The sequence below is a fragment of the Bufo gargarizans genome, unplaced genomic scaffold (assembly GCF_014858855.1).
Source record: "Bufo gargarizans isolate SCDJY-AF-19 unplaced genomic scaffold, ASM1485885v1 fragScaff_scaffold_726_pilon:::fragment_4:::debris, whole genome shotgun sequence".
NCBI lineage: Eukaryota > Metazoa > Chordata > Amphibia > Anura > Bufonidae > Bufo > Bufo gargarizans.
Genome location: NW_025334174.1, coordinates 584536 through 597568, shown reverse-complemented (window position 1 = coordinate 597568; position 13033 = coordinate 584536). Strand labels below are relative to the sequence as shown.

The 13033-nt window shown below is 46.2% G+C and overlaps 1 protein-coding gene across 3 annotated transcripts in view; it reads right to left on the bottom strand.

Moving 5' to 3' along the window:
- Nucleotides 1–13033, bottom strand: part of LOC122922805 (zinc finger protein 692-like) — a 405840-nt gene that overhangs the window by 101379 nt on the left and 291428 nt on the right. The gene's annotated exons all lie outside the window — the stretch shown is intronic.

The following is a 13033-nucleotide window of genomic DNA, read 5'->3' as shown; positions in this document are numbered from 1 at the left end:
TGGCCGTAAATGAGGGACCTTGGCACGAGCGCAGGTCTCGCAGGCTGCCACAAAACCCTCAACCGTCTTACGAAGAGCCGGCCACCAGAATCTCCGAACAATGAGATTCACTGTGGCTCTGCTCCCCGGGTGCCCAGTAAGGACAGTATCATGGTGTTCCTTAAAAACCTTGTATCGTAAAGCGAGAGGCACAAACAACCTCCCAGGGGGACAAAGATCAGGAGCCTCTGCCTCCAAATCAGGATAAAGAGCAGAGACGACCACCACTTCAGCCAAAATTGGACTCGGGCCTTCAAAGTTCCCCCTCCTGGAAAACAACGTGACAGGGCATCTGCCTTCACATTTTTAACCCCAGGGCGGAACGTAACAACAAAATTAAACCTAGAAAAGAACAAAGACCATCTGGCCTATCTCGGTTCAGACACTTGGCCGATTCCAAGTAGGCCAGATTCTTATGGTCTGTAAACACGGTAATAGGGTGTCTGGCTCCCTCTAACCAATGGCGCCATTCCTCAAAAGCTAGCTTGATTGCCTACAACTCCATATCTCCCACATCATAATTTCTTTCTGCAGAGGAGAGTTTCCTTGAGAAAAAGGCACACGGTCGCCATTTGACAGGAGAGGGACCCTGAGATAAGACCGCACCCACACCCACCTCAGAAGCGTCCACCTCAACAATAAAAGGTAGAGACATCAGGTTGTATCAAAATGGGAGCGGAAGCAAAACTCTTTGATACTAGAAAAGGCTTAGTACCCCCCCAGTCTGGATCGCTTCTAGAGTTTTAACGGATGAAGGCAGCCAATCACACGGGTGCTTCTCTTCAAAGGTCTTTATTGTATGTACATAATATCCGGCTCCGTGTGATTGGCTGCCTTCATCCGTTAAAACTCTAGAAGCGATCCAGGCTGGGGGGTACTCGGTTTACAGGTGTATTATGCTTATCCTGGTAAACTGGTGAAGTGAGTAATTTACCTACGATGCCACATTAATATATGTATTAATATCCTTTTAAACAATTATTGTTTTTACCTATTTGATTCACCTAAACTGTACCATACTACACGGTGTACGATACTGCAGAACACGGCCTCTCAGGCACTCGAGACGGTATGCAGTGATCCCACCTATGTGTACAATTTTTTATCCTTTTTTATCCTACCAGCAAAATGTATATATATGTACACAATCAATTGATCTTCTTTGCAGATTTTTAACATATGTGTGTGTATATCTATACACTTTTATCCTACACATTACTATCTCTACACACATCCCTCTACCTTTACTCCCCTGTTTTCAATTATAACGCTGATGCAAAAACATACTACACACTCAACTAGCTAAAACCACCACTATCATTCAATCACTACTGGCGCCCTAAAGGGTTTTATTCAGAAATAGGCGAGACCTGGACGGTTCTCCACCCACCAGTCAACCTATTTTGGCATACTACCATGAGAATAATAGGGCAGTCGTACTGCCGACACGGGGGCAACTGCTGGACACCACTCTCGGAAAACACATCCGAACATTTGGAGAGAAAAGATGGCACAGTCTTGGTAGAAACCTCTGAAAGAGACGCCGTGAGGCAATTCTCTCTGCAAAACTCACTCTAACCATTTATTTGCCTTGCTTGCCAAATAATGGTGGGGCTATGTTTAGTTAGCCAGGGTAGCCCCAACACTAGAGGAGTAGGTAATCCGCTTAAGACGAAACATGACATATCCTCAACATGAGAGTCAACCACAGTCAAACGGATATTGTGAACTATGCCGTTTAACGATCTTTGAGAAACCTTGCCAATAGTAGCAAATGGAAAGTTTTTAGAGGTTTTTTTTTATTTTTGGTTTTCTTTTATTACCCTCAGAAAACTCCATGAATCTCCTAGAGGGGCAAACATTAGACAAATGATTTATACCCCCCACAACAGAAACAAACCTTCCTCTGAGAGCTAATTCCTCTACTATCAGAGGCAAGCAAACCCAGCTGCATGGCCTCCTCCTCAGAGGGAATTGAGAGAGACTGAGATCCCTGTGCACTGAATGAGACAGCCCCACTGTCCTTGGACTGAATATGACAGGAAGGAGCAGTCTCCCCTCTCTCTCAAAGACGCCTGTCAATACGAACAGCTAGAGACATGGCAGACTCTTACAACGCAAAGTGAAGCAGTATGGGAGGGAATATAAAGGGAGACAATAAGTGTTATTAGGTGACAGCTGGGAGAAGGAAAGGAGATGACAAAGTGAAACCAAAACAAAGAACTTCATGCAAAAGGTAGAGAAGAACATCTAACAGACCTTCTCACAGACCTGGCGGTGACAGTTACCCAGTGTTTTACCATTTAGCATGAACGGGTGATTGCATTATTCCTTCCAATGTGCATAGCCTTACATTTCTCGGTGTTAAACCTCATCTGCCACTTATCTGCCCAAGCCTCCAATCTATCCAGATCCATCTGTAGCAGTATACTGTCCTCTTCCATGTCAATTACTTTACACAGTTTAGTGTCATCTGCAAAAAATTATATTTTACTGTTCAAGCCTTCTACAAGATCATTAATAAATATATTGAAGATAATAGGGCCCAATACTGACCCCTGAGGTACTCCACTAGTGACAGTGATCAAATCTGAGTGTTTACCGTTAATAACCACCCTCTGTTTTCTATTACTGAGCCAGTTACTTACCCACATACAGACATTTTCTCCCAGTCCAAGCGTTCTCAAATTATATACTAACATTTCATGCCATACAGTGTCAAATGCTTTGGAGAAGTCTAGATATACGACATCCATTGCTTTTCCACGGTCAAGTCTAGAACTTACCTCCTCATAGAAACTGATTAAATTAGTTTGACATGGCCGATCCCTCATAAACCCATGCTGATATGGCGTTATTTGCTTATTTTCATTGAGGTACTCCAATATAGCATCTCTTAGAAAACCTTCAAACTGTTTACCCACAGCAAATGTTAAACTTAATGGTCTATAGTTTTCAGGCTCTATTTTGGACACTTTTTGAATATCGGCACTACATTTGCTATGCGCCAATCCTGTGGAACACTCCCTGACAGTATAGAGTCCTTAAATATCAGAAATAAGGGTCTGGCTATGACATTACTTAATTCTCTTAGGATACAGGGGTGTTTAATCTGTTTAAGACGCCGCTGTACTTCTTCCTGGGTCAGACAGGGTACTTTTAATGGGGAATTTACTTTTACATTCTGCATTTAATCTGACAGTTTATTTTCTTCTGTGAAAACAGTGGAGAAAAAAATATTTAATAGCTTTGCTTTCTCCTCATCACTCTCTGCAACTCCCACCTGATTACTCTGCAGACACCTTCAGATTTATACTTTTTACCATTTATATAATTGAAAAACATTTTAGGGTTAATTTTGCTCTCTTTGGCAATTAATCTCTCGGTCTCTAGTTTGGCTGCATTTATTTGTTTTTACATATTCAATTTTTTTCCTTATAGTTTTTCAGTGCTTCCTCACTACCCTCCTGTTTTAGTGATTTAAATGCTTTCTTTTTTTTCACTTATATTTATCCACAATTAGATTTTAGGATGCTTTTAAAAATATCCCATTTTGTGGCTGTATTTTTATTTTTGAGGACTTTTTCCCAGTTAGTTAGGCCTATGGCCTCTCTTAGTTGGCTGAATTTAGCTTTTTTTTGACGTTTGGCATTTTTGTTCCTCCCTGAAGAAACACTTGTCACGGAAGGTGTACAGAAAACTAGAAGACACAAAATGAAGATCCGACTGACTGGATCCAAAACTAAGGAACCAAAGGGAGAGCCCTGCAACAGACCTGGCGCTCTCCCTAACTGCTCAGTCTATGCAAAAATCTCAATGGTAGATGATTGCATATCTTCGTTCCTCGACTGTATAACACCTGAACACCCTATAATAGTGAGGGGACACGACCACCGGCTCCCTACACTTGATACGGAGGAAGTCAGGGTCACCTGGGACAGCGCAGATATGTCTCCAGATTCTGATTGACGCGCTCCGTCTGGCCATTCGACTACGGGTGGAAAGCAGAAGAGAATGACAACCGAACCCCCAAGCGAGAACAGAAAGCCTTCCAGAATCTGGAAACAAACTGCGTGCCCCTATCAGAGACTATGTCTGAAGGAATACCATGCAATTTGACAATGTGATCAATAAATGCCTGCGCCAGCGTCTTAGCATTGGGCAAGCCAGGAAAAGGAATGAAATGCACCATTTTGCTAAAACGGTCCACCACCACCAGAATCACAGTCTTCCCCGAGGAACGAGGCAGGTCCGTAATGAAGTCCATGGACAGATGTGTCCAAGGACGGGAAGGATTGGGTAACGGGAGGAGAGGACCTGATGGCCGTGAATGAGGGACTTTGGCATGAGTGCAGGTCTCGCAGGCTGCCACAAAACCCTCAACCGACTTACGAAGCGCCGGCCACCAGAATCTCTGAGCGATGAGATCCACTGTGGCTCTTGCCCCCGGGTGCCCAGCAAGGACAGTATCGTGGTGCTCCTTAAAAATCTTGTGTCTTAAAGCGAGAGGCACAAACAACCTCCCAGGAGGACAAAGATCAGGAGCCTCTGACTGGGCTACCTGAACCTCTGCCTCCAATTCAGGATAAAGAGCAGAGACCACCACAAATTCAGCCAAAATGGGACCCGGGTCTTCAAAATTCCCACCTCCCGGAAAACAACGTGACAGGGCATCCATCTTCACATTCTTAACCCCAGGGCGGAACGTGACAACAAAATTAAACCTTGAAAAGAACAAAGACCATCTGGCCTGTCTCGGGTTCAGACGCTTGGCTGACTCCAAGTAGGCCAGATTCTTATGGTCAGTAAACACGGTAATAGGGTGTCTGGCTCCCTCTAGCCAATGGCGCCATTCCTCAAAAGCCAACTTGATGGCCAACAACTCTCTATCTCCCACATCGTAATTTCTCTCTGCGGAGAAGAGTTTCTTCGAGAAAAAAGCACACGGTCGCCATTTGGCAGGAGAGGGACCCTGAGACAAGACCGCACCCACACCAACCTCAGAAGCGTCCACCTCAACTATGAAGGACAGAGAAATATCAGGCTGTACCAAGATGGGAGCGGAAGCAAAACTCTCCTCTACAGACCAGGAGGAAAAATCTACCCCCTTTCTAGTCATATCAGTGAGTGGTTTAACAACAGAGGAATAATTCAAAATAAACTTCCTGTAATAATTGGCAAAACCCCAAAAACGCATCAGCGCCTTCTGATTCTCAGGAAGCTCCCACTCAAGCACAGCGCGGACCTTCTCGGGGTCCATGCGAAAACCAGAAGCGGAGAGAAGAAACCCCAGAAATTTTATTTCTGGAACCGCAAACACACATTTTTCCAGTTTAGCGTACAATTTATTCTCCCGCAGGATGAGCAAGACCTGACGTAAGTGTTTCTTATGAGTTTTGAAATCAGGAGAAAAAAAATCTAAATGTCATTTAGATACACTAATACAAATTTCCCCATTAAATGATAAAAAATGCTGTTCACAAAATGCTGAAAGACGGCTGGAGCATTCATCAAACCAAAAGGCATAACCAAATTCTCAAAATGACCCTCAGGGGTATTGAAGGCCGTCTTCCATTCATCCCCTTCTCTGACCCTGACCATGTTGTATGCCCCTCTTAGATCCAACTTGGAAAAAACTTAAGCCCCAACAATCTGGTTAAACAGGTCCGAGAAAGCGGATAAGGATCACGAATTGTGATACTGTTCAGCTCCCTGAAATCCAGACATGGTCTTAAAGAACCATCTTTTTTCTTAACAAAGAAAAAAACAGCGGCAACAGGTGACTTCGAGGGTCGTATGTGTCCCTTTCTCAGACTCTCAGAGATATAAGCACGCATAGCGACCCTTTCAGGTTAGGAGAGATTGTATAAACGAGATTTAGGCAGCTTGGCGCCTGGGGTGAGATTAATAGGGCAATCGTACTCCCTGTGAGGGGGCAAGTCCTGAACACCACTCTCAGAAAACACATCCGAAAATTCTGAGAGAAAATATGGTACAGTCTTAGTAGAAACCTCAGAAACAGATGTCGTGAGGCAATTCTCTCTGCAAAAGTCACTACAACCATTTATTTGCCTCGCTTGCAAATCAATGGTGGGGTTATGTTTAGTGAGCCAGGGTAGCCCCAACACTAGAGGAGTAGGCAACCCGCTTAGGACGAAACATGACACATCCTCAACATGAGTATCACTCACAATCAAACGGATATTGTGAACTATGCCCTTTAACGATTTCTGAGAAAGTGGAACGGAATCAATAGCAAAAACAGGTATATCCTTTCCCAAAGTGCATACCTGGAAACCATGAGTTATAGCAAATTGATTATCAATGAGATTGACAGCTGCTCCACTATCTACAAAAATCTCACAAAAAATGTTCTTGCTCTCTAGCGCCACCCTGGCAGGTAGGACAAAACGGGAACTACAAGCAAACGGAAAACCTTCAATTTCCGCATCAACCTTGCCAATAGTAACAGATGGAATGTTTTTAGAGGATTTTTTTCTTTTTGTTTCTTTATTACTCTCAAAAAACTGCCTGAATCTCCTAGAGGGACAAACATTTGTCAAATGATTTATACCTCCACAACAGAAACAAACTTTCCTATGCGAGCTGAATCCTCTATTGTCAGAGGCCAGCAAACCCAGCTGCATGGGCCCCTGCTCAGAAGGGATTGAGCGCGACTGAGGCCCCTGTGCACTGAATGAGACCGCCACACTGTCCTTGGACTGAGTATAACATTGAGGAGTGATCTCTCCTCTCTCTCTAAGACGCCTGTCAATACGAACAGCCCGAGACATGGCAGAGTCCAAGGAGGTAGGTCTCTCATGAAAGGCAAATGCATCTTTCAATCCCTCTGAAAGACCATGGCAAAATTGACTTCGGAGTGCAGCATCATTCCAACCAGTATCAGCTGCCCATCTCCGAAATTCTGAACAGTATATCTCTGCGGACTGTTTACCCTGGCATAAAAGACGTAGTCTAGACTCAGCCAGAGCAATACGATCCGGATCATCATATATCTGACCCAGGGCTAAAAAAAAAATTCATCCACTGAACAGAGGGGCTGTGCCCCCACTGGCAGCGAAAAGGCCCAGGATTGAGCGTTATCCCTGAGCAGCGAGATGATGATCCCCACCCTCTGCTCCTCATCAGCAGAGGAATGGGGAAGTAGGCGAAAATGGAGTTTGCAAGCCTCTCTAAAATGAACAAAATTCTCACTACCCCCGGAGAACGTATCCGGGAGCGAGATCTTAGGCTCAGAACAAACTCCATGAACACAAGCTGAACCGGTCACTGAGAAACAGTTTTACGGAGATCTGCTACCTCCAATGAAAGACCCTGCATGTGTTCAGTCAAAAGTGAAACCGGATCCATGCTTGAGACAATTTTGGCGGTTTTTAATGTCACAGAAGGTGTACAGAAAACTAGAAGACACAAAATGAAGATCCGACTGACTGGATCCAAAACTAAGGAACCAAAGGGAGAGCCCTGCAACAGACCTGGCTCTCTCCCTAACTGCTCAGTCTATGCAAAAATCTCAATGGTAGATGATCGCATATCTTCGTTCCTCGACTGTATAACACCTGAACACCCTATAATAGTGAGGGGACACGACCACCGGCTCCCTACACTTGATACGGAGGGAGTCAGGGTCACCTGGGATCCAGCAAACAGGAAAACACAAATGAATGAACAAAACATATCTGTAGAAGACTCAGCAGTAGCATCCAGCATGCACACACTCCAGGAAGTTGTATAAACCGCAAAGTGATGCAGTATGGGAAGGGATTTAAAGGGATGCAATCAGTGCAACTACATGACAGCTGAGAGAGGCTAACGAGATGAGAAAACGAAAGCAAAACAAAAGGAACCTCAAGGAGGAGGTTCTGAAGAACGTCTTTCAGAGCTTCTCAGATGTCTGGTGGTGACAACACTCTTTTGAATGATAATTGGAAGGTTATTACTTTATGGTCACTATTTCCCAGGTGTCCCCCAACCTGCACATCTGTTGTTCTGTTAGGTCTATTGGTTAATACTAAGTCCAGTATGGCTGTCCCTCTAGTCAGGTCCTGAACAAGTTGGGAAAGGTAATTGTCTTTGGTTATTGCCAAGAACCTGTTTCCTTTATGAAATATACAAGTTTCAGTTTCCCAGTCTATATGGGTAGTTGAAGTCCCCCATAATAACCTTATTATGATTTGCCGCCTCATCTATCTCGTTTAGAAGTAGATTTTCTGTGGACTCTGGTATAGGTGGTTTATAATAAATTATTATTATTTTATTATTATTTTTGCCTCCATGTATTTCTACTCACAGTGATTCCACATGTTCATGTCCCTCACTTATATCTTCTCGGACTATGGGCTTTAGACAGGACATTACATAAAGGCAGACCCCTCCCCCTGTCCGGTTTTGGCGATCCTTTCTAAACAGACTGTAACCATGTAAATTAACCACCCAGTCATAGCTATCCTAGTTTTTCAAAGGTTTTAATTTTTTTTAAAGTAGTAAAAATATTCAAGTTTGGTATCACTGCATTCATATTGAGCTGCAGAATACATCACCGTTCAGCCTTTCCGTTCTCCTGCTCCGTTTAGGGGCAGGAGAACGGATAAGCACATAACTGACACCAAACTGAGTCAAACGGAGCCCTTAGGACCCCACAGACTATAATGGGGTCCGTTATGTTTCCGCTCAGAAGAAGATTTTTAAGCGGAGACAAAAGTCCTGCATGCACAACTTTTGTCTCCGCTTAAAAATCACCTTCTGAGCGGAAACATAACGGACCCCATTATAGTCTATGGGGTCCTCAGGCTCCGTTTGACTCAGTTTGGTGTCAGTTATGTGCTTATCCGTCCATTCTGTTCTCCTGCCCCTAAACGGAGCAGGAGAACGGAAAGGCTGAACGGTGATGTGAACGTAGCCTTAAGGCGATAGGTCATTTTTAGCGTACAGTGAATGCTATGATTTCAAAAAGCCCAAAACCATGGTGCAATTCTGTTTCTTTTTCATTTTTGACCCCCAAAAGATTTTTTTTCACCTTTTTCCAATAAAAGACATGTTATATTAATTGGTGGCATTAAAAAATGCTGCGTGTCCCGCAAGACATTAGCCCCATATAGCTAGGTGAACGGAAAAATAAAACAAGTTATCGTTACTGGAACATGGGGAGGAGAATTCCAAAATGCAAAAATGAAAATAGGCCTTATATTTAAAGGGGTTGTCAGAGTTATTTATTTGTTCTTTGTATGTTTCTAACTAATCAAATGAAAAGGATTTACCATGCACTTACTGTATCTGCAGTTGCTGCTTTCTCAGATTTCACTGAGGGTCACATGACCTGTGATGTCAGCTTCTTTCCCTGCTCTGATAATGTTTTGTGCACAAGCCTGAGAGAGAAGATTTGTGCCTGTACACGAGACGTCACTGTGCTGGCCTAACACCCCTGTACTGTCATCTGCTGCTTATTGCTCCCTCCCTGGATTCTTCAGGAAAAACTATAACCCCTTCAGCAGCACACATTCAGGGCTGAAGGCTTTTCTGAGTAGCTGCAGGCAATGAGGAGACAAATGCTGGGCACAGTAGCTGACATACGAGAGGAGTTCTGCAGAGCATTGCACAACAGGTAGGGGGAAGATCCTGTGTGTATCAGCAGTGCCATTGTACAGCTGGGTCTTGTAGTCCTAAACATACAACATGCTGCGGAGTATCCCAGCAGTCAGACATGTCACTCAGGGCAGCACGTGTATTCACTTCCTTTGCAGAGCAGGGGGAGTGGCACAAATATTCACAAGGAAACCTCAGAGATTGTTGTTATTGCAGGTAAACAAATGGCCAGACGAGAACCAGGGAAATGAGGAAATATTTTTTTTTTGCCTAAAACTTGCTTAGCTTAGTTATATATTGCTGCCCATCAGATTTACAGTGCTGTATATATATTTTTTTTTTCATAACTCGGACAACCTCTTTAACCCCTTAAGGACCGAGGACGTACCGGTACGCCCTATTTCCCGAGTCCTTAAGGACCGAGGACGTACCGGTACGTCCTGACTTAAAATCTGAATTCCGGCGCCGCGGGGGTTAATCGAAACGGGATTTCGGCTGAAATCATTCAGCCGGCATCCCGTAACAACGCAGGGGGGGGGTCATTGGACCCCCCCGTATCGGCGATCGCAGAAAACCGCAGGTCAATTCAGACCTGCGGTTTTCTGCGTTTCCGGTCCATTCGGGTGTCCTGTGACCCGATGAACCGGAAAAAGACTGCGATCGGTGGCGTAATTTTACACCACCAATCGCAGTCCGAGGATTTGCAGAGGCGGAGCTGGCCCTGGTGCTGAACGCCGCTGTCCAGGGTGCTGATTGGTGCAGGGGAGAGAGGCGCGAGATTCAAACTTCCTGCGCTCCTCTCTCCCCTCCTCTTCCTGTCCAGCACCCTGACCGTGCAGCATCGTCCAGCACCAGCTCCTGTGTCCCCCTAAATCGGCATCCATCACCCTCCTGCACCCATCGCCACCCAGGTAGGTTAGGGTCAGTGAGGGAGAGGCACCTTTAGGCAGGGATAGAAGGGAAAAGTTAGAAAAAAAAAAAAAAAAAAAAGCACATTTATTCCAAACTTTTTTTTTTCAACTTTCAGACCCCAGACCCCCCCTGCCACTTGCCCCCCCGCATCCCCCCCACCACCAGCCCCCCCACCACCACCAGCCCCCCCCCCTACCCACCAACCCCCTCCCCCCACCACCAGACCCTTCCCCCACCACCACTTTTTTTTTTTTTCCTGCGTGCGCTGACTGGCCGGCACTTTTTAGCGTCCGTCCACTGTTAGTGCATCGCCCGCCCCACCACCCCACCGACCGCTGATCAGCGTTGAACCGCTGATCAGCAAGTTTGAACTTTTTTTTTTTTTTTTTTCCTAACACTTGCCCATTTTTTTTGCCTGGACTTTTTAGTACGTGAACACCCGTGCCCCCACACACACGCACATAGAATAAAGGTTTACACGCACGCACATACACACGCACACACACACACCCATGGCCCGCCGGGTGTTCTCGGCCGAGGAGGCATATGCCCAGATTGCCTCCGACTCTGAGAGCCCCAGTGAGGATGAGGATGACCCCACGTTCCTTTTGTCATCCGCATCCTCCTCATCATCATCGGATGACGATGAGCCACCAAGGCAGCGGAGACGCCGCCAGGCGGAGCCAGGGGCCACACATGCTAGGGATCCTGTGGCCCACCCTAGTACGAGCCGCCCTGGGGTTCGTACTGGTTTCCCGGCCCACCAAATAAGTTCACCGGAGCCCCCTGCCGATGAACTTAGCTGGTGTCCCCCAGTGGACTTTGAGCCTGAGATTCCGGATTTCGCTGGCAATCCTGGAATCCAGATTCCCACAGTGGGGTTTACTGAAATAGACTTTTTTAGTTTTTTTTTCAGTAACCCACTGGTGAATTTGATGGTGGAGCAGACGAATCTGTACGCCCAACAGTTCGTCGCTCAAAACCCAGGCTCAGTTTTGGCTAGACCCGGTGGCTGGACGCCGGTCAGTGCAGCCGAGATGAGGACATTTTGGGGCCTCGTGCTGCATATGGGTCTAGTCCAAAAACCCAGTGTCAGGCAATACTGGAGTGGGGACGTCCTGTACCAGACCCCACTGTACAGTATGGTCATGACACGTCACCGGTTTGAGGCCATCCGGAAATGTCTGCATTATTCCGATAATGCAGCATGTCCACCCCGAGGTGATCCTGCCTATGACCGGCTGTACAAGATACGGCCGGTCATCGATCACTTTGGGGCCACATTTCAGCAGGCCTACGTACCTGGAAGGGAGGTCGCGGTTGATGAGTCTCTCGTTGCGTTCAAGGGGAGACTCAGTTTCCGCCAATACATTCCCACAAAGCGGGCGAGGTATGGCGTGAAGCTATACAAAATTTGTGAGAGTACCTCAGGGTACACTTACAAATTTCGTGTGTACGAGGGGCGAGATTCCCGGATTCAACCACCAGAATGTCCCCCCACTCTGGGTGTTACCGGGAAACTCGTGTGGGACCTTATGTACCCACTGCTGGATAAGGGTTACCACTTGTACGTGGACAACTTTTATACCAGCATTCCCTTGTTCAGGTCCCTTGCCGCCAGATCCACGTTCGCTTGTGGGACCGTGCGGAAAAATCAACGTGGCCTCCCTGCCTACCCCCTCCAGGTACCTATCCCCAGGGGTGAGACCCGTGCACTTACCAGTGGAAACCTGTTGCTGGTCAGGTATAAGGACAAGAGGGATGTCCTTATGCTGTCCACAATCCACGGTAACAGCACCACCCCAGTCCCTGTGCGAGGTACCGCGGCAACGGTCCTCAAGCCCGATTGTATCGTCGACTACAATCGGTATATGGGAGGAGTTGATCTCTCTGATCAAGTCCTCACGCCATATAACGCCATGCGCAAAACCCGGGCATGGTACAAAAAAGTTGCGGTCTACATGGTGCAGGTTGCCATGTACAACTCTTTTGTACTATCCCGAAGCGCTGGCAGCACAGGGACATTCCTCCAATTCTATGAGGCAGTCCTCAAAGACCTGATCTTTTCGGACCGGGAAAGAGCAGGCCGGAGTACCTCGGGAACTGGAGGCGCCCGGATCGTCCCTGGCCAACACTTTCCAGGTGTGGTCCCCCATACTGGAAAGAAGGGACGAACCCAAAAAAAGTGCAGAGTGTGTCACAAGAGGGGGATACGGAAGGACACCACAACTCAATGTGACACGTGCCCCGATCATCCGGGCCTCTGCATTATCGATTGCTTCAGGGAGTATCACACTTCCATGGAGTACTAAATTTTTATAATCCCCAACAGTTCACTAGAGAACATAAAACACTATGGCTCTCAGACTTTGGAGACACGAAAACAATTTTTCTTTCCCCAAAAAATATTAGTTTTAGTGCAGGCATCCTCAAACTGCGGCCCTCCAGATGTTGTAAAACTATAACTCCCAGCATGCCC